General features: G+C 41.4%; 1 protein-coding gene across 2 annotated transcripts in view; it reads left to right on the top strand.

The window, feature by feature from the left end:
• Nucleotides 1–24,143, top strand: part of DPP6 (dipeptidyl-peptidase 6) — a 1,353,880-nt gene that overhangs the window by 1,235,307 nt on the left and 94,430 nt on the right. The gene's annotated exons all lie outside the window — the stretch shown is intronic.

Genomic DNA, 24,143 nt, shown 5'->3' on the forward strand with positions numbered 1-24,143 from the left:
AAAAACCTGGATATTTATCAAAGGCACAACCCATTGAAAATTTGTCTCATACTTCCACTAGCTCTTGACCACACCAGAAAACATAGAAAACAGCTGACCATGTCTTGTAGTGCATACAGGAAATATCACGATATCTTGTCCTCATATCTTGGAAGATAAACACATGTCATAGTAAGCTATAATAAATATAGGCCTAATAAAACATGTCTCAGAGGAGAGCTTGCTCACACGGGCATGTGGCAGGTGGAGACTGGCTGAGATTAGGAGCAATGTGCCCCTCAGTTATAGCCCTATTTCTTCAGCTCATACGTGCAGAATAAATCATTTGAATTAGAGCAAGACTTTTGCTAGGCTTTGCTAGCAAGTGAATAGCTCATGACCTCATCATCTTTAGATCACCACCACCTCAAATCTTAGCAAAACCACAGAACAGGATTCAGTAGCTTGAAATCCAAAATTTTAGCCTCAAATCCTGCAAGATAGTGGGAGAATAACAGAAGTGGGAAGAACTTCGGAAATGCTACGCCATTAGTCTCTCAGCGCTCTCAAAGTTTATTGTGCCTGACTTCTACTCTCTGTCAACTACACCGCCAACATCTCAGAATCTGAAGTCATAGCATGCTATGGGGAGGAAAGAAGATAAGTGCTTTTTAAAATCAATACTCCTGACCTCAGACATAAAGTGAATTTCCTCTGACTCACAGGGAACTAATGGTACAGAGATGACTAGAATTGGATGGGTCGGGGGAGGGTGTCTCTTGATTCTGGAGTTGGTCATATAACACACTGTAAGCAAGGTCTTCAAGAGATACAGAGACCTCTGGAGAATGGGGACCAGAAAATCTGGCCACCAGACCCACTAGGACCCTTCATAGTATGTGGCACAGAGCCTCATAATCAGAAATTTGCAATCCTATCTTAGAACTTGGAAAATCTAAACTCATTGTTGAGATAGAACTGACTCATAGCTGACCCTCCAGCAGGTTTTGAGAGGCTGTAAATAGCACAGGAGAAGATTACCCCTCTTCTGCCTCTGCCATCAAGAGAAGCTGCTGGATTAAAACTGTTTCTTTTTGAGTTGGCAGAGCAATTCCTTACCTACTAGCTTGTCAGAGCCCCTGGCTTATCTTAGAAAGTAGCTTTAAAATATTGGAGAAAGAAATTGAAAAATATTTAATTAAGTTTCTAAACATGAATGATTGAAAGAAAAAAATTATATAACCTCTACCATTGAAATCTTTAAAAGATTGTTGTTGTTGTTGTATACCGTCAAGTCGCCTGCAACTCATAGAGACTCTATGCAAAATAGCTCTGAAGCCTGCCCTGTTGTGAGCCAATCTCACTGACATTGACACACCTACCCTCATTGCCCCAGTTATTGATTGTATCAATCCTCATCCGAGGTCTTCCTCTCTTAACCTGTCCCTCCACCCTTCAGGGCATGAAGTCCTTCTCCAAGGATTGGTCCCTCCTGGCCACATGCCCAAAGTATATGAGATGGAGCTTCAAAATCCTAGCCTCCAAGGAGAAACTTGGTTTAACTCTCTCCAAGACAGACATATTTATTTTCTTTGCAGTACATGGTATGTTCAAGACTCTTCTCCAGCACCACAGCTCAAAGGCATCAATTTTCCCATCATCCTTAGTCATTTTACAGCTCTCTGATGCATAGAAGATAATTGTAAAGACCATGGACTGGATCAGGTACACCTTAGTCTCTTGACTGACATCGTTGCTTCTCAGTACTCTGGAAAAGTCCCTGACAACAGGTTTACCTAATGCAATTAACCTTTTTATTTCTTGATTGCTGGTATCAAAAGAGTGGATTTTGGAGGCAAGCAAGCTGTAATTGTTAACAACCTAAATCTCTTCTCCACCCATCACAGTGTTGCAACTGGCCCAGTGGTGAGAATCTTTGTCTTCTTGGTGTTGAGCTTCAATCTATATTGAAGACAACAGTCCTTGACCTTCTGCAGCAAGTGCTTCAGGTTCTTCTCAGTTTCAGCAAGCAAGGTTGTGTCACCTCCATACTGTAGGTTGCTGATGAATCTTCCTACAGTTCTGATGCCACATTCCTCTTCATAAAGCCCAGCCTCTTTTTCTAGAAATAGTTTTAAGTACAATCAGGTCTGAAGGCAAAATGAACTAAATAGGGCTTTAAGACGTATGATTTTTAAATAGACAATTTGGATTTGGATTTCCGCCAGTTTTTATTAATACTTTCTCAGCATACTGACCATTCACAGAATCTAGCATTTCACTTTAACAAAGCCTTTCTCTACTTGTCTTTGAAAGTAAAAGGCGTGCTACTGCTACTTTCTACAGTATCTTCTCAAAAGAAAATTTCATCTGAAAGGTGTCATTCCCATTGTATTGCTATTTCCACAGGAAACTACCTCTACTTTCTACAAGTCTTCCCAGGAGATAGTTAGCTCTGAATTCACTTCCCAGTATGGTCGCTATAAAAATGGCACCCATGTTAGGGAGCTGTTGGAATCAAGTGTCTGGAGACCATTGAAAAGTCGTTCATGTGCAGATTTCTAGTCTGCCAGATGGCATTTCATTCTTAAGTGGAAATTACTTTTCTCTTTATGGTTATGTCCTAGAAAATGTGGCTAAGTTTTCTATTTTAAAGCTATTTATACTGTGTCTTGTGTCAAAGTTACTGTGAAGAGATTGTTTTGAAGGTAAAAAAGAAGCAAAATATCTAAGTGTAACCTTCCTTTGGACAGGGACATGATTGGCTTAATTCATTAACAACTTCATGATCTGAGCTTCATAAAGGGCCTATACCCCTCCCCCAAATTCCTGCATCCCCAATGATTATCAAACAAAAGCACAGAATGTGAAAAATATAGTGAATAACAGATGTCATTCAAATTACTGTTCACACTCTAAGAAACTGAAGTCTTAAGAGATCAGAGAGTTATCACCTCAGGATTTTCATATTGTTATTGCTGTTAGGTGCCGTCAAGTTGCATACAACTCACAGTGACCCTATGGACAACAGGTCTGAACTCTGTCCTATCCTGTGCTGTCCTCACAATCTCTGACGTACTTAAGCCCATTGCTGCAGTCACTGTCAGTCCATTTGCTGATGATCTTTCTCTCTGCCACTCCATCTTTCCAGGCATGATGTCCCCTTTAATAGGAATAACCTCTTCTAGCAACATGCCCAAAGTATGTAAAATGAAGATTTGCCATGTTTGCCTCAGGATCCACTTTTTCTAAGACATATCTGTTCTTTTAGCAGTCCATGGGATATTCAATGTTCTTCTCCACCATCCTAATTCAAAAGCATCAATTCTTCTTCAATCATCCTTATTCATTGTCCAGCTCTCAGATACATAGTGACTGAGAAGACCATGGCCTGAATCAGTTTCATTTTTAAACTAACAACATTGCTTTTCAGTAATTTGCAGAGGTCCCCGACAGTGAACTTTCCCAATGCAGTATGTCTCCTGATCTCCTGACTGCCAGTGCCAGGGGGTTTGGTTATGGATCCAAGTAAGATGAAAATATTGACCATTTCAATATTTTCTCCATCTATCATGATGTTGTTTATCAGTCCAGTGGTGAAGATGTTCATGATCACTTTAAATCTATTTCATTATTTAGCCGATTTCATTGCAAAGCAAGCATAAACTACACCTCTTCTCTACAAAATTGCTCTTGAAAATTTGGCATGACAATCTGTTTTCTATTAAAGTAACCTGAGTGGCCCAGTTATTCTGCTTATGATACTGAATCAAAATCTCATTTTTTAAAAAAAGGGAATTCTTTTGGATGAAGAGATGGTAGTAGTCAATGTGGGGAAGAAAGAAGCAGTTCCAAGAGATAACTGACCTAGAAAATCCATCAAGCTCAATCTTTAGCCTTCAATGAGGAAAACTGTTCAAGACTACAGTTTACTACTCAATTTGCAGGAACTGGTAAAAATTGTCATGAGGGAAGAATGGATGGTTTACAAATGAGAAAATCAGTTGGATTGCTTGAGATTGTTAATTGAGAGGAATCAAAGAAAGCTCCTAGGATGGAGTGGCATTAAAGATAAGCCTTGACAAGCACTGGTTCAGTTATCCAGCGCTGCTCTCGCATCCCAGCTGGGCCATTCATCGTGAGCACTGGTACTTCTAAACTAAGAAAGACTAGAGAGAAAGGTCCTGGCACTCTACAGATAATAGCCAGGGAAGCATGTATGGGTCTTTCGGTTTTAATATGTTGTTAGGGAAGCTCAATCACTAGAGGTGGCCACTGCTGTTGGTGAAGGAGGGCCAGTGAGGGGAAGGCGGTCCTCCGCAAGCTGGAGTGGCACCACAGTTGTCATGATGGGCTTGAACATGCTGGAGGCTTTGAAGATAGTGCAGGACTGGAAAACATTACTCTGTTCATGAGGCTGCTCTGCGCTGACTCAGAGATAGCAGCTTGTTTATCTAGCTCTTTATAATAGGAGATTTCCTTTTAGTATAATATTTTAAATTTCTATTCTCCATACTGACATCTTATAATTTGCATTCTAACACAACTAGATCTACCTAGAGTTCCCTAAACTCAATTCAAGGAGCTTTGGTAAGACAGTAGTTGAGCACTTGGCCACTAGCCAAAAGGTCAGTGGTTTGCTCTCACTGATTACTCTGTTAGAGGAAGACATAGTCTGCTTCCATGCAGATCTGCATCTTTGAAATGGCTCTGGGATCATTTTCCTCCACCCTATAGTGTTGCTATAATTCAGAATTGACTCTGATGCAATAGAGTAAAAAAAAAACAAAACCCCACAACAAAAACACACCACAATATTTCATATTCTCTGTTTTCTCTTTGACTACTTAATAAACTCCTGTTCATCCTTCACAATCAACAGTCTTGACACCAGCAGTCAGGAAATCAAAAGATAATTTGCACTTAGAAAGTCTTCTGTCAGGAACCTCTCCAGAATACTGAAGAGCAATGATGTCTGTCTAGAGACTAAGGTGCACCTGATCCAGGCTATGGCCTTCTCACGCACTTGTGTGACTAAGGATGACAGAAAAATAATTGGTGCCTTTGAGGTATGGTGCTGGAGAAGAGTCTTGAACATACCATGGACTGCCAAGAGAACAAAGGGTCTGTACTGGAGAGGGTAAAGCCAGTTTGCTCTCTGTCACATACATATACTTTGGGTATGCCAGGAGGGACCAATCCTTGGAGAAAGACATCATGCTTAGAAGGCTGGAGGGACAGCACAGCAGAGGAAGACCCAGGATTAGATGGGTTGACACAGTGATGTGGTAATGGGGGCGAGTGTGTTAGAGACAATGGCATTGGCTCAGGATAGGGCAGAGTTCAGAGCTTTGCTCACAGGGTCCCTAGGAGTCCTAGAGGACTCCATGGTACATAACAACAACATTCACTCTTCAAAGCTTTCTATCTGGCAGGAGTTGATAATTGATTTCTATCTCAGCAGAATGGTGAATCAGAAGTAGAGCAATCCCTCAGGCAGTGGGGGCAGGGCTGTGGATTCACTCCTCAGGTTAAGATCTGAGAGGAAAAGTCTGTTCCTCAGCTATTGTAGACAACTCAGGAAGCATAGAACAAGATAAGCTTCATCTGCCCACCCATTGCACAGTAGTGTTCATCTCCTAGTCCTGACCAAGCCCAACTCTGTCTCTAAAGGAAAATGCATGTACCACTGTTCCCAAATCCACCTCTCCTGCTTAGATGAGGAAGAGAGGAGAAAGAGTGGGGGTTTTTTCCCCTCCTTCTCTTGTTGCTTTTCTTAAGGACACAGAACAAAGGGTAGCTTTAGTGCATGTACTTGAGACCATCTTTACCAAATTTATCGTATTCTACAGGGGATAAGAGGGATGCCAAGAAGATGACATGATCCAGTCATGTGTTTGACAATAGCTCTGGAATACTTGAGGGGGAAAAAGTTGTTTTAATACAGATTTTTTTCCAGGAACCCTACTTCCATGGCTTAAAACAAGACTAATCTTCATGTTACAAGGACACGGAAAAATTGAGCAGGATTTTTTTCCTCCCAACTAAATTTCTCCCTGAGAGCCCCTGAATAAAATGCCCAATTTGCATAACTGTAGTTTCACAGCCGTAGCCTCCTTGGGTGTTGATGGCCCCAGTTTAGAACTTTGAGCTTTTTGCTGTAAATTGCTTCACAAGAGGCTGATTCATTTTCCTTCAAGTTTCTCAGATGGGCTCAATCAAACCTGTTTGTAAGAAACATCTAAACTCTGGAAAAAAGAAAAAGAACCAGTGGATAAAATAAATCACACATTTGCTGCTTCATTATGAGACATTTTTATATATCTTAAAATAAATTATCTGTTTTTTTTTCTTATAACCAAAGCTAGAACCATGATTTTATGTTTTGTTCTGAGTGTGAAAGGGGACCATCTGTAGTGAAAGCTGGGACAGCTTGGGACTCCTGCCCCTCTTTTGGTGTCAAATTGTTAAGAGAATTGCTCCTCAATGTTGAAGATGTTTTTAGCCATATATTTTGCAGCTTAGTCTATTTGCACAGAATTTATTCAACAGAGAAATGGAATCAAAACCAAATATTGTGATCCTAACTTTGCAAGGCAGGATCAGTCCTTGAAGAAGGACATCATGCTTGGGAGGGTGGAGGGACAGTGTAAGAGAGAAAGACCCTCGATGAGATGGATTGATTCAGTGACTGGGGTAATCAGGGTAGGTGTGTCAGAGACAGTGAGATTGGTACAGGATAGAGCAGGGTTTAGGGCTATTGCACATATGGTCGCTATGAATCACACGCAACACTACGGCACATAACAACAACAACTTAGAGTGGAAGGCTATAATCACCATTAATGCCAGATGAGATCATAAATCACAGTAATAAATAGCCACAGAATGAGGTATCAGTGTGACCTGGATTAAAATCTGGGCTCGGCCTTGTATCGGCTTTGGAAACTTGGGCATGTTGGTTCAACTTGGCAGCTCCTCCATTTCCTCATTATGAAACTGAGGGATTATCGCCACTTGATAGTTTGTGTTACTGTGCTGATTTGCACGTTCCTGTGACACTGGAAGTACTGCTTCTGTGTTTTAAACACCAGCAGATTCACTCATGGTAGTCAGGCTTCAGGGGACTGTCCAGACTTAAGACAGACTAGATAGAAAAGCCTCTTGATCCACAGCCAAAAATTAGTCACTTAAACAACTATGGATGGGTTCAGAACATTGTCTGACTGATTTACTTGTGAATGCATCATCAGCTGGGATCAAGAACCAGAAGAGGACATCATGTGAGGTGAAGCAGAGGGCCAGTAAGGGTGAAAGAGACCCTCTGTGAGATAGCTTGGTTAAAGCTACAAGAGTGGACTCAAACATACCAGTGACTCTGAAGATTAAACAGGTTGTTGTTGTTGTTGTGTGCCGTTGAGTTGCTTGCAACTCATAGCGACCCTATGTTCAACAGTCTGCTCTATCCCTTGCCAATCTTATTGTCTCTAAGATGCCTATCTTCATTACTCCAGTGATGGAATCAATCCATCTCATCGAGGATCTTCCTCTCCTGCACTGTCCCTCCACCCTCCAGATCATGATGTCCCTCTCCAAGGACTGCCCCCCCCAACATGTCCAAAGTATGCCAGATGAAGCTTCAGAATCCTTGCCTCCAAGGAGCAGACTGGCTTCACCCTCTCCAGGATGAACCTGTTTGTTCTCCTGGCAGTCCATGGTATATTCAACACTCTTCTCCAGCACCACAGTTCAAAGGCATCAATTCTCCTTGTATCATCTCTAGTCATTATCCAGCTCTCTGAAGCACAGCAAGTAATAGCACCTTAGTCTCCAGACTGACATCGTTGCTCCTCAGTACCTTGCAGAGGTCTCTGAAAGCAGACTTTCCCAGTGCAATTTGTCTTAGTTTCCTGGCTGCTGGTACCAAGAGTGTTGATTGTAGAGCCAAGCAAACTGAAGTTTTCAACAATCTCAATTTCTTCATCATCTATCATGATGCTGCCAATCAGCCCAGTTGTGAGAATCTCTGTTTTCTTAATGTTGAGCTTCAATCCATAGGGGATTTTTTATTCTTCCATTCATAAGGTTCCTAGGAGTTAAAGTTGATTTGTCAGCCATCATCTATCTAACAGTATCTCTTTGATATGGTTATTTTGAGGATTAATCAAGACAATGCACATAAAGTCCTTAACATGGTATTCAACAGGGTAAATACTAATGAATAGTAATAGTAAGATCAGCACAATTGTTTTAATCATCATCACCTTGGTGATCAAATAAGAATTTCTTTGATTGCTTGCTTAGTAACTATCCTACTATCAAAAACTCAGGACGAGATAGAGGAGATTCTAGTAAGGTAGAGGTAGGAAAAGAGTATCGTTCTAAACCTCTCCCACAAATACAAATAATACAAAAGGAAATGCTGCTCAGCTTGGAAGGATTCTAGGTCAGGGAGCAGAGGAAAGTCACAGGGCACTAAACACCAGCAGAGGTCAATGAACTGACAGTGAGTTACAGGCAATGGGAGTATTGTTTCTCTCATCATTATGCCTCATCATATTATCACCCATAAAGGCCATAGACTATGGTTTACTGGAGAAATAGCCCCAGAAAAAACTAGCCTGATTCTCAAGCCACAATAGCTTGTGTCTGTATAAAGAGTTAGGACCTCAAGATTCTACTTTCAAATGAATAAGTCCGTCTACGACCATACCACCTTGAACACACCTGATCTCATCTGAAATGCACAAGGCAGTCCTTCCCCAAGAGTCAGTATGGGCTGTGCCAGAATGTCCCCAACTCAGACACTGGTGGCTGCTGGTCTGTTGTGAATTGATATAGAGGCTTATATAGTGGAATCTGCTCCCACTGGTCAAACTCTGCCTACATCCCTGCACACACATAGCTCAGGCCTCTGAAGCCAACACCAAGTTCCCCAAAAGGGTCAGGTCAGGCCTGTCTGCTCTTCCCTTCAGCAATTGCTGAGGCCTCCTGATTGAGATAGTTGGGTTCTAGAAAGTAGACGTCTGTGGGTGTGGCAGAGGCTACACCCACAACCAGCGTTCTGCTGGGTGAGTTCCATAGCAACAAGACCAACCTCCCTGTGAGTCCATTTAAAGTGTGGTAATCCCTCCTAGAATCGTTAACTATCAGCTGATGGACTGACACTCACATGAACTCCTTCAAAAGTTTATGAACACTGAAGCCAGGAGGACTGCAAATGGCTGGGCAACTTGACCCCACTAGCAATTCTCCTGAGAAAATGTTGTAGTGCAAAATTTGTGACTGAAAGGCATCTTTGTTCATTATAAAGCACTGACTCTTCTACTACGGTTTGCTTATGAACAGTTTGAGTAGCCATTGTTTTAGGTGCCGCCAAGTCAACTATGACTCATAACAACCCTGAGAATAACAGATAAAAGCTTGCTCTCTCTGGTACCATCCTCACAAGCTCTATCATGGGCAAGCATGTTGTTCTAGCCATTATGTCAGTCTGTTTTCTTGAGCATCTTTCTCTTTTGCTGATCCTCTCCTTTTCTGAGCACAATGTCTTTGTCCAAAGACTCATCTCCTGACAACATGCCCAAAACCTGCGTTGAAGTTTCACCATCTTTGCCTCCAAGGGAAACATTGGTTACCCTTCCTCTAAAACATATACGTTTGTTCTATGGGTAGTGGATGGTATAATCAACACATTTGCTGATGCCACAGTTCAATTATTGCTTCTAGAGGTGTATTCTCAAATCTTGACCTTATGCAGCATTTAAATATTCTGTTTTTATTTAAAATATGTGCTAATAATTTATGGCTAAGTATATATGAGTATCTCCTGAGCTATAACAATATTATGTCTTCTGAATCCTCATTGACAAAAGGTATTGTTAGCTTTAAATGTATAGGGCGATGCCGATTCTCAACAGGAAGATATGAAAACTTGAAACTAAGTAATTTCATTCTGCAAGCTACCTAATCCTCTAGACATCTCTTATATCAAGTTTCCAAAGTGTTAACCTAGGCTGCCCTTTTTAATTTTGAATTTGTCCAAGTGGAATGTTTAAAGCCAGGTTGGAGACTCCTCTGAGCCTTGCTAGTACATTTGTGAGTAGGAACATCTGTTCAATCTCTCAGATATTCAGAGCTATTTCCTTTGAGTCTGTATTGTACATTGAGGATTCTCAAGGAAAGCAGGATCATTGGTGGATTTTAAATTAATAATTCGGAGGGCAGAAATTCAGCAGTAAGTTCTGCCAGAATCCAAACCAAACACTTGGTAGAATCCTGGTCTTGTGTACTAACAATACAGACTTTTCCAGTGTGAAAGATAATCTCTCTTTGCTATTTGAGACCTTCCCCATCACTGGGTAGGATCATGACCAATGTTAGCACTTTGCTGCCAAATGAAAGATCATATCCTGGGAGTGTTTAACTTGAAATTTCTACTTAAAAATAAGTAATGAAATTCAGTCTAATAAATGAAACCCCTAGATTTTTTTCTCTGCTCCTGTTAGTCCTGTTGCCTTTAAGGTGATAAAAAGCCCTTTTGAGCTAGTCAGTTTGCCACAAAGATCTTTCTCCAACCAATTGATTTTTCTTCTGCCTCTTGTTGCTATTACTTGGAGTCAACTCCAATTCATGGTGACTTGTACTAGAAATATTGTCTCTTCTACATCATCCCCATGACCTCTGGTATAATTGAGTCTGTCATTATACTATTGTGTCAATCCATCGCACTGAGCGATTCTCTCCTTTTTTATTACCATGTGCTTTAGCACTTGAAAGCAGTTGATTTTCCCAATTCAATATGTCATTTGATTTCTTAAATATTGCTTCCATTGGTCATGAGGCCCTCAAAGCCTCGGGTGGATTGGTTCCCTTTGTGCTCCTTGTCAATTTCAGGGTATGGTCCTCCTAAAAAAGACCGAAAACTGACGAATCCCCAAAGTGGATGTAAACCACTTAGTCCTATGGAGTGGATTGCAAATTGCTTGTGCTGCTAGAAACCAACCAATTCCTGCAAGCTACTTGATGCAGATAGTAAACAGATCAATCTTTTGCAAGATTGTGCCTGGACCAGTCACTTGGGGAGAATTACAAGGCCAGAAAGGTCATGTTGAAAGTGAAAGCACAAGTGTTTCTGTAGTGCAATTGGGGAAGGACATGTTTTCTTTATGTAATGCAATTGTGGAAAGATGAGATTGCAAAAACAAGCAATGATTTGTTTTCTTAGAGTAATGCTGGAGCTAAAATCAGAAGGAGCAGAGACTGGGTACTGAAGATCAGAATGTGGTCCTTATTTAGGAGATGCCGCTCCGGTCTCCGGCTCTGTCAGAGTGAGCTCCCACATTTGTCCTCAGAACAAGAGCAGGCTTCTGTGGTAAAAGAACTAAACTGAGTACTTGAGACTTGGAAATACACTCACCAAAATTTGAGAAAGACAGAAGAGTTGAAAACAATAACTGAATAAATAGGACAATGATGTTGTTGTTAGGTGTCGTCGAGTCAAGTACAACTCATAGTGACCCTATGAACAACAGATCTGAACCCTGTTCCAGTCTGTGCCATCTCACCATCTCTAATACACTTAAGATCATTGCTGCAGTCACTGTGTCAATCCATCTTGTTGGGATCTTTCTTTCTTGCAGATCCCCTAACCTTCCAAGTATGATATCATTTTGTAAGGAATAGCCTCTCCTAACAACGTATTCAAAGTATGAGATATGAAGCTTTGGCATCCTTGCCCCCAAGGAGCACTCTGGCTGCACATTTTTCAAGGGATACCTCTTTGTTCATTTGGCCATCCGCTGGATAGTCAGTACTCTTCTCTAACACCACAACTCAAAGGCGTCAGTCCTTCTTCTGTCATCCTTATTCATTGTCTAGCTCTCAGATGTATAGCAAGTAATAAAAAAGATCATGGCCTGAGTCAGGTGCACCTTAGTCTTCAAACTGACATCATTGCTCATCAGTATTTTGGAGAGGTCCCTAAGAATGGACTTGTACAAAACAATGTAGGATGATAATAAGCCCCATTTTCCCCAAGAAAGACATGGTAATACTTTGAAGAACAGTGAAGGTTGTTTGTTGCTGCTTATTTATGCCCCTTTGCCTTCTGAGTGATCTCTGAAGTACCCTTGTTCAGGTACAGTGATGAGCAGAGGAATGCCACAGAGCACCCTTGAAAATCATTGATTTTCACAAAGCAAATACAAACCTGAACATTCATGCAATGTTTAAGAAAAGTGAAAGATTGATAAAACCTATCTGCCTTGCATTAGACTCTAGAAAGAGAAATCAGGAGGAAATAGGGCAGGGGGAGGAGGAATAAAGCAAGAAATAAGGGGAGAAATCCCTCCTTCAGCTTTGAATCATTGGATAGGGGAAAGAAAAAAAACACAAAAAACCAAAAACCCAAAAACCCAACCCTATTGAATACCATACGAGAGTATAGATAAGGACCTAGAGTTAAATATATCTGAATAAAATTTGACAATGCTGAAGTTAGTGATTGTATAAGATTACAAAGAGAGAAATGTAAAACAAGGTTTGAGTGGTGGGGTTCCCCCCTTTCTTTTCTTTTTCAAGACTCAGGTTAAATACCAGATTTCTCCGTTTCAGCAAAGCAGACCCAGAAGTAAGAAAGCTAAGTCCATGTGATGCAGCCAAAGAAAGCTGGATTTTAGAATATTGTCCATATCCACAAAGCTCTTTTTCATAAAAAAGAACATTAAAAAGGAATTTGTAACTATTCCTGTTTGTCCATTTTACTACTCAAGCATCCTTTCTGGGAGGAGGGGTGGTGCATAACGTGCATATATGCACTAAAGCAAAAGAAAATGGCCAGTTAAGGAAAAGGAAGACATGGAAAATATGAGGCAACGATGGGCATGGAATAGGACTTTTTCAAGTATTTTTTAAATCATCACTGAGTGAATGTAGTACAATTATTAAATAAAAATTCTTACAATAGAAGAAATGTTATTTTAAAAAAGCAGAAATTAGTCTAGATTATTTCAATGAATGCAGAGATGTGAAAATATGCTTGTAGGAGTTGGGTGGAAGTGAAGAAAATTGAGGTCCAAGCACCAAAATAATGGAAATATTTTTGCTGTTGTGTGCTGTGAATTTCATTCTAGCTATCAAATACCTATAATGTGTGGATCATAACTTGAAGTACTTGCTACAGAAGATCAAAGACTGCAGCCTCTAGTATGGACCACAACTTAACATCAAGAAAACAAAAATTCTCACCAAAAAGCAGTGATGTCAGTTTAAAGACTAAGACATGCCTCATCCAAGCCGTGGTATTTTCACTGGTATTGAGTGGATGTGTAAGCCGGACAGTGAATAAAGAATACCAAAGAAGACTTGGTGCCTTTGAGTTGTAGTATGGCAAAGAGTACTGAATATACCAAGACCATCTAAGAAATGAGCATATTTGCTTGAAGTGCAACCAGGGTGCTCCTTAAAGGCAAGGATGGTGGAATATTATCTCATATGCTTTCAGAAAGCTAGGAGAAGATCAGTGACCTTTAGGTCAATGAAAGAGAGGAAGACCATCAACAAGATTAATTGACAAGTGACTGTAAAAATGGATTTGTTTAGCATAGCAAAAATCAGGAGGATAAAGCAGGATAGGACAGAATTCCTGTCTATTGTTCATAGGGGTGCTGTAAGTTGTAATTGACTTAACAGTACCTAACAAAACGAAACTGATAAAATTTGAGACCAGCTTAGGCCTGGTTTAAAGTCGTAATTGTACCTTTTAACCTTTTTAACAAGAAGTTAATTCATATGCCTTACTTAAGATAGTATATGAAAGCTACCTGTCAAGATACCAAAAGACAAAATGTTATTTAAACCATTTTTCCCTTGCTATCACTCAAAAAAATATGCTTTAAGTAAATCTCAGTGTAAATATTTATTTCATTCTTCACAGAAATGTTGCAACTGAAGAAAGTCTGAAACAGTAAAAGCATTGCAATGTGTAATTTAAAAGCATATATTTAGTGCAATAGACTGATAAGTTTAAGTGAATTCTCCAAGTACTTTAGACCTTTGGGCAATTCTTACATGTTCCTCCTTCAGAGAGAAGCACTGGAACTTGGAGATAAGTTTTCAGATATACATGTTGTAACTGAACATGACAGGCAAGCATTAGGAGTTGTTAGCATCCTGAAGTCACTGCTGCAAAGACCAGCTCCTCATTGCAGAAATTCTTCAGACAGACAATAATAGGTAGTCAGTGGTGGCCATGTCTTACAGAGATCCTTTTGAGTGCTTGGGGGTTACCTCTAACTCTTGCCACCTAACAGTCTGTGATTGTTCTTTCTTATTGCTCTACTTTAATGCGGCAACTTTAGGCAACATCCCAGAATCCACACAGATTCTCAAATACCTGTGTTGCTATTAATGAGCAGTTGTGTTTGTTTTAATGAACATACTTCTCTTAAAGTACCATCTCAATCATCTCTAGAAAACCAGTGAATCTAATAAGTCAACATTTGACGTTAAGTATATTTTATTGAGTCAGCGTTTTCTAAACCTTGATCATTGGTACTCTGTTAACCTTAGTACGTCATGGCTTAGCCATTTGGAATATATTACATTCTGAGTGACTGGTGGATTTAAACAACCACCTTTTTGGTTAGCAGACAAGTACTTCAGCTGTGTGCCACTAGATCTCATTTGTTCATGGAGATGTTGTTGTGAGGTGCTATAAAGTTTGTTCTGAGTCATGTTGTTGTTGTTATGTGGTGTCAAGTCAGAAGCAACTCACAGCTGAGCCTCCAGAGGGTTCTCAGAAGTTATAAATCACATAGGAGGACACTGTCCATCTTTCTCCCACGGAGTAGCTGGTGATTACCAGCCTCCTGTCTTCTGATTGGCAGCACAACTCCAACTCCAAGTGACCCTACATACAAGAGAACAGAACGCAACCCATCTCCGTTCCAGCCTAGAATTTCTGCTGTTGGACCTTTTGTGGTAGCCACTGTGTCAGTCTGCCTCAGCGAAGGTTTTCCTCTATTTTGTTGACCCTCTAAATTTACTAACTATGATGTCCTTCCTGGGAGTGATTTTTTTATCACAAATTCTACTAGTTGATAATTCATCTGTCTTTAATGCTTCAGGAAGCATCTTCAGTGCCTTCAGTTATTGATGAGAATGAACATTGGTTTATGTGAGGAAGAAAGAATTTTGTCATGAAAAGGATTGCAGCAATTTTTAACTGGACTTTCTTCTCTTCATTGTTGAGGAAACCAAGTTACAGAGCTGTTTCATGGCCTTGCCAACCCACTCAGCTGGTTAATAGTAGAATGAGGGCTAGAATCTCTATCATTTGACTACCAACCTGGTGTTTCTATCAGCAAAGCATTCCTCTCATTCATGCTATGGCTTATCAGAGAGAGTTTGAAGCACTTGGCATGTTTTATACCGAATAAGTAAACACAGTAGTAAAGTTCCTAAGGAAAAGATCAAAGTCACATGTCTATCCTCATAAGCTCTGTTGGTTTCATAAGTGACAGTCTTGTAGCTTCAGAAGCTTGAGGTAGTTTACACTTGAGTGAGAACAGAGGAGATAATAGTTTTTCCCCCTTGTCCCATCACCTAGAGATTTTTATTCTAATTATAAATTTAAATTTCTGTAAAGGAATTCATCAACATGGAACGTAAAATTGAACATTTACCCCACATTTAATATATGTAAACTCATATGGGAGCCAAAAGTTGTTATAAGCCATTACAACTCTCCTTCCTCAGTTATGAAGTTGCATGAGTTTATTGCTGCCCACAAATGGATAATAAGGTTGGTTGGTTTTGGTGTTTTTTTCCCCCCTGGGTAGGCCCTCAATGAGATGAGCTGAGACAGAGACAACAACATGGTGAGCTTGAACATGGCAGAGATTATGAGGATTGCACAGGGTAGGGCAAGGTTTCAGTCTGTTGTTTATAGGGTCACTATGAGTCAACTAAAAGCAGTAGTTGAGACAGTCGGTAAATGTTGAATTAATTTTAAAGAACTGGCTTCCTCTGCTAGCCTTCTACTCTTCTAAAAATTAATCTATAGATTATCTTGAACTATATCCTACATTTAAAAGGAACACTCTGAAAATATTGGTGTGGTTTCTGGTTCCCATGTACACACACACCCCCTCTCCTCTGATCCAGTCCCCTTATTCTTTCCCAATTAGCTCATCACTAAATGAGGGAGAGGTATTATATGATGATACAATAGTGCTTCCTGGAGAAGAGAGTGTTCGTGACTCCAGCAATACTATACACTCCCTGGGGCTGTCCCGAGGTAAATACAAAGGAGAATGGAGTGTTATTGGTGTTCTCTGCTGGCTCCATTTACTATGAGACACATAGCCACCCTGTGAACAACAGGTCAAAATTTTGTTCTATTTTTCCACATCTTCATGGTCTCCCACATGCTTCCACTCTTACTCCGTTGTTACAGTCACAGTGTCAATCTATCTTGTACGTAGGGATCTTCTTCCCTTTCTCTGGCTCCTTATTTTCCCCAGCGTGATGTCCTTTTTGAAGGACTAGTCCCTGCGCAACATATGAGGCCCATGACTTGATGTTTCACTATCGTTGCCTCTAAGGAGCGCCCACGTTGGCTGCTTTTCCTCCAAGAGAAACTTATCTGTTCTTTTGACCATCCATGGAATACTCAGAACTCTTCAACAACACTGTAACTCAAAGACAGTTCTTAGATCATGGAATGCAGTAGATTCAGGAAATCATAAATAAATTAATAAACATTAACATGAAACCGAAAGCTGACTTCTTCTGCATTGTTAGCAAGTCCAATTTGTGAGGAAAGGTTGGACTACTTGGAAAAGAATCAAAACTTAAACTGTTTTTTACAGGAAATATGGGAACAAGTAACTTAATCGCTTTTTGTCTTGGTAGAGGTCAAATAGGATCATCCATATGCTTGAATAGACACATTGCAGGAAAAATGAGTAAGGACATCTGGCTGAATGTGACATATGCTTGAGTTTTCATTATTTTTTCCACAGAAATACATATTAGCTAACACTAAACAGCTTTTTAATGATAATAGAATACTAAAAAGACATTTTTAAAATCTGCTTTATAATCTGTAGCTGAAATCCATGCACAGAAAGACAAAATAGGTGTGAATATAGGTAACATATAAGTAGAAAGGCTACATATCCCATTAGACATAATTTCTCAACCTATGCTTTAAGTTGTGTTGAAATTTTGTATTACTCACCTCCCTTAGAATGAGCATGTATGATAATTTCATTAATTAGACACTATGGAAGTATAGTATAATAGTATAATGTAGAAAGTCGGTGGCATAGCCCATGAGGAATTGGACTGCTTGGACTGTTAACCAAAAGGCCATGCATGCCTCTCTGGTGGTTCAAATCTACCAGTGGCTCCTAAAAAAAAAAAAAAAAAAAAGACAATCTTCTGTTCTGTTTACACTCTTGCAAACCTATTGGAGGATCAGTGAGTGAGTTTTAGCTTAATGAGTTTGAGACAGTACTGAAATCTAGATACAAACACACACACACACACACACACACACACACACACACACACACATAAAGAGTGGCCATGTTGCTCACTAATAGAGATGCAAGTTGCAAGTTTGGGAATAGCCAGAATGAATCTTGTGAGGAGGGATTAGAGTGGAAGCAGAGGTATGGGTCCTGATTTTCTACATGCAACACTGTACTTTTGAATGGCATCCTTTCCTATCAAGACTTTTATTGTGACAGCTGGCAACACCAGAATGGGGTACATCATTACAGTGCATCACTAGGAGTTAAGTTGGTTAAGATGTTAGCTGCTTACCAAAAGATCAGTGGTTTGAACCCACTACCTACCACAACCTTGCTTGCTGAAACTGAGGAAAACCTGAAGTGCTTGTTGCAGAAGGTCAAGGACTGTTGTCTTCAATATAGATTGAAGCTCAACATCAAGAAGACAAAGATTCTCACCACTGGGCTAGTTGGCAGCACTATGATATGGAGAAGAGATTTTGTTAACAATTACAGCCTGCTTGGCTCCACAATCAATACTCTTGACACCAGCAGTCAGGAAATCAAAAGACTAATTGTACTGGTGGAAAATCTGCTGTCAAGGCCCTCTCCAGAATACTGAGAAGCAACAATGTCAGATTAGATACTAAGGTGTACCTGATCCATGCCATGGTCTTTGCAATTACTTGCTATACATCAGAGAGCTGGACAGTAACTCAGGATGACAGAAGAATTGACGCCTTTGAATTGTGGTGCTGGAGAAGAGTCTTGAACATACCATATACCACCAAGAAACAAGTCTGTCTTGGAGAGGATGAAACCAAATTTCTCCTTGGAGGCTAGGAATTTGAAACTCTGTCTCACATACTTTGGGCACATGTCCAGGAGTTACAGGTCCTTGGAGAAGGACATGATGTTTGGAAAGGTGGAGGGACAATACAGGAGAGGAAGAGCCCGGATGACATGGAGTGATACAGTAACTGGGGCAATAGGGGTTAGTGTGTCAGAGTCAGTGAGACTGGAGAGAATTCAGAGCTGTTGTACATAGGGTTGTTATGAGTCACAGGTGACTCAGTGGCACACAACAATAACAATCTCCCCTGAATCTAAAAATAGAAAAGTCTGCTTCTCTATATATTATAACCTAGAAATCCCTATGTGCAGTTCTCTGTCCTACAAGATCGCTATGAGGAGAAACTCAATTAGATACACATCCCAAGAGCTATTAGGGGGCTGTGACATGAGTGTAGCTGCTCACCCCCAAATGACTTCCTGAGGAGTTCTGTGTACTGTACTTGCAAGATGGAAATTGTCTTATAATCTTTTAATACTTGCACATTTAAAAAAACAAACAAATAATCAACAGTATGCAGCACAAAGTCAGTGACCAGTTTCAAGGGAAGGACTATTCCCTTTCTTCAATCGTGAAGCTGTCAGCAAATGGAAGGTCTAAGTGCACACAATTTGAAAAGCAGTAATGATAATAAAACTCCTCATATATTCAGAAGGACATGAGAAATCAGGTAGATAAGACATTCTATGAATTACTCTTCATTTAAAGCTTATTTTCTCTACTATGTTGTAATAGATGCTATAAAACACCTGGCCAGATAAAATGTGTAGGTTTGCTATTAATCAGTGTGCTTATTTATGGAGATAAATATTCTAAAATATCACAGATGATAGTTTTGGGATAAAATCTAAAAATGTTCCCTTTAGCTTTTCATCCCTGCAGGTGTCTGTATGCTTTTAGCTGACCCACCTTCCAAAGTAGCATGTCAGAAGTACCTCTGCTTCGTTCTGGAAAGGGTTAAACCACGTGGCTCCTTGGAAGCAAGGATTCTGAGGCTCCGTCTGACATACTTTGGACATGTTGTGAGGAGAGACCAGTCCTTAGAGAGGGACATCATGCTTGGGAGGGTGGAGGGACAGCGCAGGAGGGGAAGGCCCTCTATGAGGTGGATTGATTCAGTGACTGGGATAATCGGGATGGGAGTGTTGGAGACAGTGTGATTGGCACAGGACAGAGCGGAGTTTAGGGCTGTTGTACATTGGGTCGCTATGAGTCACAGGCGACTCGATGGCACATAACAACAATAACAACAACAGCAACAACAACAATCTTAAAATTATGGTGTGTAGACAGATACTGCAGCTTTAGCATTGATTCAGAATAGTCAAGGCACCTTAAAAATGCACCTGCCCAATCTTACTTAAGACTCTATTTACTTCGCCCTGAAGCTTTATCTCAGTGTTTTATCTTGTAAGTTCTATTACATTTAGAAGGAGCCTTGGTGGTGGAGTGTGTCACATGTTGAGTTGCTAAGATTGACGGTTCAAATCCACCAGCTGTTCCACAGGAGGAAGACAGGCAATCTCCACCCATACAAGTTTACAGCTTTGGAAACCCGATGCCAGATCTCTGAGTCGGAACTACTTGATGGCCGTGCTTTTGGTTTGGAGTTGTAATTTGAAAAGAAAATAAGACCTTCCTTGTAAAAACAGGACAAGAAGATGATGAAGGCGTGTAGAATTCATTTACGGAAACTACTTCTGAACACCATCTTTGGATTTCTACGTTAATTTCTCATGTGATCAATTTTTCTCCTGTCAGGGAAGAGCGATGTCAGCTAGTAACTCAATGGAATGCTGTCCGGTTGGAACTGAATCACAGCCTACCCTCCAGTGGGATTTCGGAGGCTGTAAACCATCTTGCTCCTGTTGAGCCACTGGCGGATTTCAACCGCCAGAGAGGGGCTGCATTGGGGTTAGTAGCACCGGCGCTGTAAAACACTATTTCTTTACAAAGTCTCTTGAAATCAGACTTCTTACAAATATGGGTTAATCCTCTTGTGTTTAGTATATGTGGATGTGTTTTATTCCTTTCAATCACATTTTCCTTTTCATTATAAGGGAACTGCAGGCCCCTGTACATCCTTGGTCAGTGTGGGACTTCCTCTGCCTCTTGGTTAGCTAGCAGCCTCACCTCACGTCTAAGTCTCATCTCTCATTCCTTGTCAGACCATTGATCTCTATTCACTCATTAAAGAGGCCACTGACAGGAGTGTAAGTTGGCCATCAAGTTACCTGCTAGCTTGAGATTTCGACATTTCTTTCCAAAACTGCCAAAGTGTCCATGTACCTTCTTTATCCCAAAGGAAATCCATGTGAGACAACTTATTATAAGACCTTTCAGAGTAACATGCATCCTGTCTCATTGGAACAACAAAACAAAACAAAATCATGCTCATTTCTTTCTGAGGAAGGCCATTACCGTTTTACAAGGCAGCACTGCAGCCCCCTACCTCATGGATCACGACCTTCACCTCCTTCATTCCATTGAGTTGTTGAGCACCTAATTAATGAGGTGATAGAAATTCTGGAGGGAGCTCTAGCAGCCTAATGGTAAGAAGCTGTGCTTCAGTCCCCAGGGCACATGGTTTGAAACCATCTGCTGCTCTGCAGGAGAAAGATGGGCAATCTCTTCCCACTCAGTTAACTGCCTCTGAAATCCTGCCGGAGGGTCATCTGTGGGTTGGTTCCTGCTAGCAAGAACACAGAGATTCTAAAAGGATTAAGCAGAGTCTCTGCCTTCTGAGGGGTTTCTGCTGAGGGAGAGAGGGAGTGTTAACAGAGATACCAGTGTAGTATGGAAAGGCTGTGACAGACATGTATGCAGGGTGCTGGGGAAGCCTTTGCAGAGTGATGTTATTCACAAGTCCATCATCACGCTTGACCTCAGGGATATGAGCTGACTCTATCTGAACAATATTTATCATCATATTACTGGGACCTAAAAGTAACTTACAAAGCTGGTTGTTCACTCTCTCCCTTCCGTTAGTTAGTAAAACCATCACCCATTTTTCAAATGAGAATATTGAAGGTGAGTTCTATGTTTTGCCCAAGAGACTGAGTTTTGCCAACTACAACCTCTCCTTAGGCAGAACTCAGAGAGAATCAGGGTTCCCTCTGGGCTTGTATTCCCAAAGCCTGCAGACACACCTCTGCCCTCTCCTAGGCATGGGAAAACGCTGATCTGGCCAGACAGACCTTGAGTGTGTTGAACCCTCGTGCAGCAGTAGACACAAGAGGGCACCACAACACTGCACATTTACCTAGGAACCGGCTGTGCCTGGAACTGCTGTGGGATCTGTGAACTACCTGTCAGTTCCCACGTCTGATAGCCGCTCCAGTGAGTAAATCACCTGTATTGAGGGCATCAGATCACCTAGTGAAGCCACCAGGAATTTAGCAATTCAAGAAGTCTTTATTTAATCCCACTTCTTTGCCAGGCTGCGTGTTAGGAACACAGAGATGAGTGAGGCAGCGCCCCTGCCCTCAAGGAGCCCACAGTCTAGGAAGATCAGCAAAACTGTGAAGACTGTTCAGGGGCTGACATTGGAAAGGGGATCGCATTCACCACGTCTCTGCCAGACACATGGCTGCAGCCCAGGACTTTGCTGGGCAGACTAGCAGTGCAGAGGCTGGAGGCCTCTGTGCTCAGGTCCTGTCTGCAGAGAGACAGTGCATCCATCAGGAAACCATCATGGACCAGGGAGGTAGGGTGTCTGGGAAAGGCTAAAATAGCTGTTCCCGTCTTGTGTCTTGACACTGATAAAAACAACCCAGCAAAAGTAGATTGTTCCGTGCTCCTTTGTCAAGGAGAAGAAAGCAAAGAGAAAATTAAAAATCATAAAATGAGGCTGATAATAAACCTGCCTTGTAGGGTGTTATCAGTTGAAATTATTTCATATTTTATATTTCAAAGGCCTTGGAGTCCCTGGGCAGTCAAGCACCCGACTGCTGGTTGGAAAATGGGAAGTTTGAGTCCATCCAGGGGTGCCTGAGGGGAAAGGGCTGGCTATCAACTTGTGACATATCTGCCACTGAAAATCCTATGGTGCCCGGGCCTGTCCTGAACCACATGGGTGTGCAATGAGTCAGTATCAACTTAACAGAAACTATTGTTTAAACAATAGAGAGGTCAGGTGGGGGGTAGGGTGTTAATTGTAGGGTTGCACAGGTCGATGGGTGGGGGGCGTGAAGGAAATTGGAAGGATCTTTTGTGAAAAACAATGTATCCAAACTTTGTAAATAAATCAGTATTAAAAAGAAAATAAAATAAAGCCCTTAGACTAGAACTTGGTAGTGCAGCCACTTACACTGCTGGTCCAAAGGCAGGCAGTTCAAGTGTACCATCTGCTTCATGGGTAAGATCTACAGTCTCCTCCTGTGTGATTCACAGCATCTGAAAACCCATTGGAGGGTCAGTTAGGAGTCACTTCAGACTTGTTGGCAATACGGTGAAGTATATGCCAGGCCCCTAGCCCTGATTAAGATCCTCAGCGTGGGCACGTTGGGTCCTGGTCACCTCATACCTGTAGTGGGGGGACTTTTAAAAATCACATGACATGCTCAAACTAGCTAAGATGTTTCCCCTCTTCTCTCATGACTGGTGACATAAATGTGCATAGCCATTCATTCGTAAGGGTTACTAAACTTCAATTCTGGGTGCATGCTAAGCTAACATGACCAAGGTTCATCCTGACCTGTGGGTGGCAGGAGGATTGTTGATGATTCCACGGTGGCACTTTGTGTCTGCCGCACTGGATGTGGAGGGCTGAACAACCTGGGGCATCCTCAGGCAGCATGTCAGGCAATCCAGCCAAGATTACACACCGCCAAGACAGAGCATTTGGCCACTGAGTCAGAACAGACTCATCATTGACCATCCAGAGGGTTTTCAGAGGCTGCAAAGCTCCTGGGAGGAGGTTGCTCAGCTTTCTCCCTCAGAGCCAACGTTGAGTTCAAACCATAAGAGAGGCACAGTTATCGGATTAGCAGCCCAACATCCTATGGACTGTTGTGTGAGGGTAGGGTTAGAGGAGTGAGAAAGCACTTGCTTTAAATTGTCACCTTCAAGCACTGATTCTCAGTGTGTCTAACCCCTGAGGTCTAGGCAGGCACCACACACCAGAGCCAGCAGACCTGTGGGGATGATAGCTTGAGCCCTGCCGCTGATCTCAGAGCAGCTGAGGTTGGAGAAGCTTGGCCTTACAGGGTGTCTATGAAACACATATTCTTGCTTCAGGATGTATGAGTCACATTTTAGTTTTCCAAAATAGAATTGTAATATCTGTAATAATATATATTATTATAATATCTGTAAAGCCTTTTCTAATCAGTGGTCCATGTTATGAGTGATGATGTCTTAGAAATCAATGGAAAATAGGAACCACTAACATCTATCCCATAGGCCTCTCCAGTGCTGTCACTGTTGTGAAAGCTGCAGTGGAAGGTAGCCACAGTGGAAAACAATCACCACAGAAAGGAGCCCCTGCTCTTCAGCCTGTGATTTTAAGGGTGTTTGCTCCAGCAGTGGTTTGTAATGAGCACTGCGAGGTAAACCATGACCTTCAGAAATGTCTTTCCTGAGGCTCCAAATGCATCAAGGCATCTCTGATGCACCAAAGCCAGCCGGGGGCCAACTCTCTGGGTCCCACTTGGATTTAATTACTGTGTGTTCCATTTCTGTGGGCTCGACTGCCTTTCAGAAGGGTCCTGGGACTTTATTCCTAAACTATACCCCTTTGCTTGGGGAAGAGGCCCAGCTGAGGGCAATCATGCTCCTGGCTAACTTGT

The sequence above is a fragment of the Elephantulus edwardii genome, unplaced genomic scaffold, assembly GCF_000299155.1.
Source record: "Elephantulus edwardii isolate Elephantulus edwardi_28Jun2011 unplaced genomic scaffold, EleEdw1.0 scaffold00060, whole genome shotgun sequence".
NCBI lineage: Eukaryota > Metazoa > Chordata > Mammalia > Macroscelidea > Macroscelididae > Elephantulus > Elephantulus edwardii.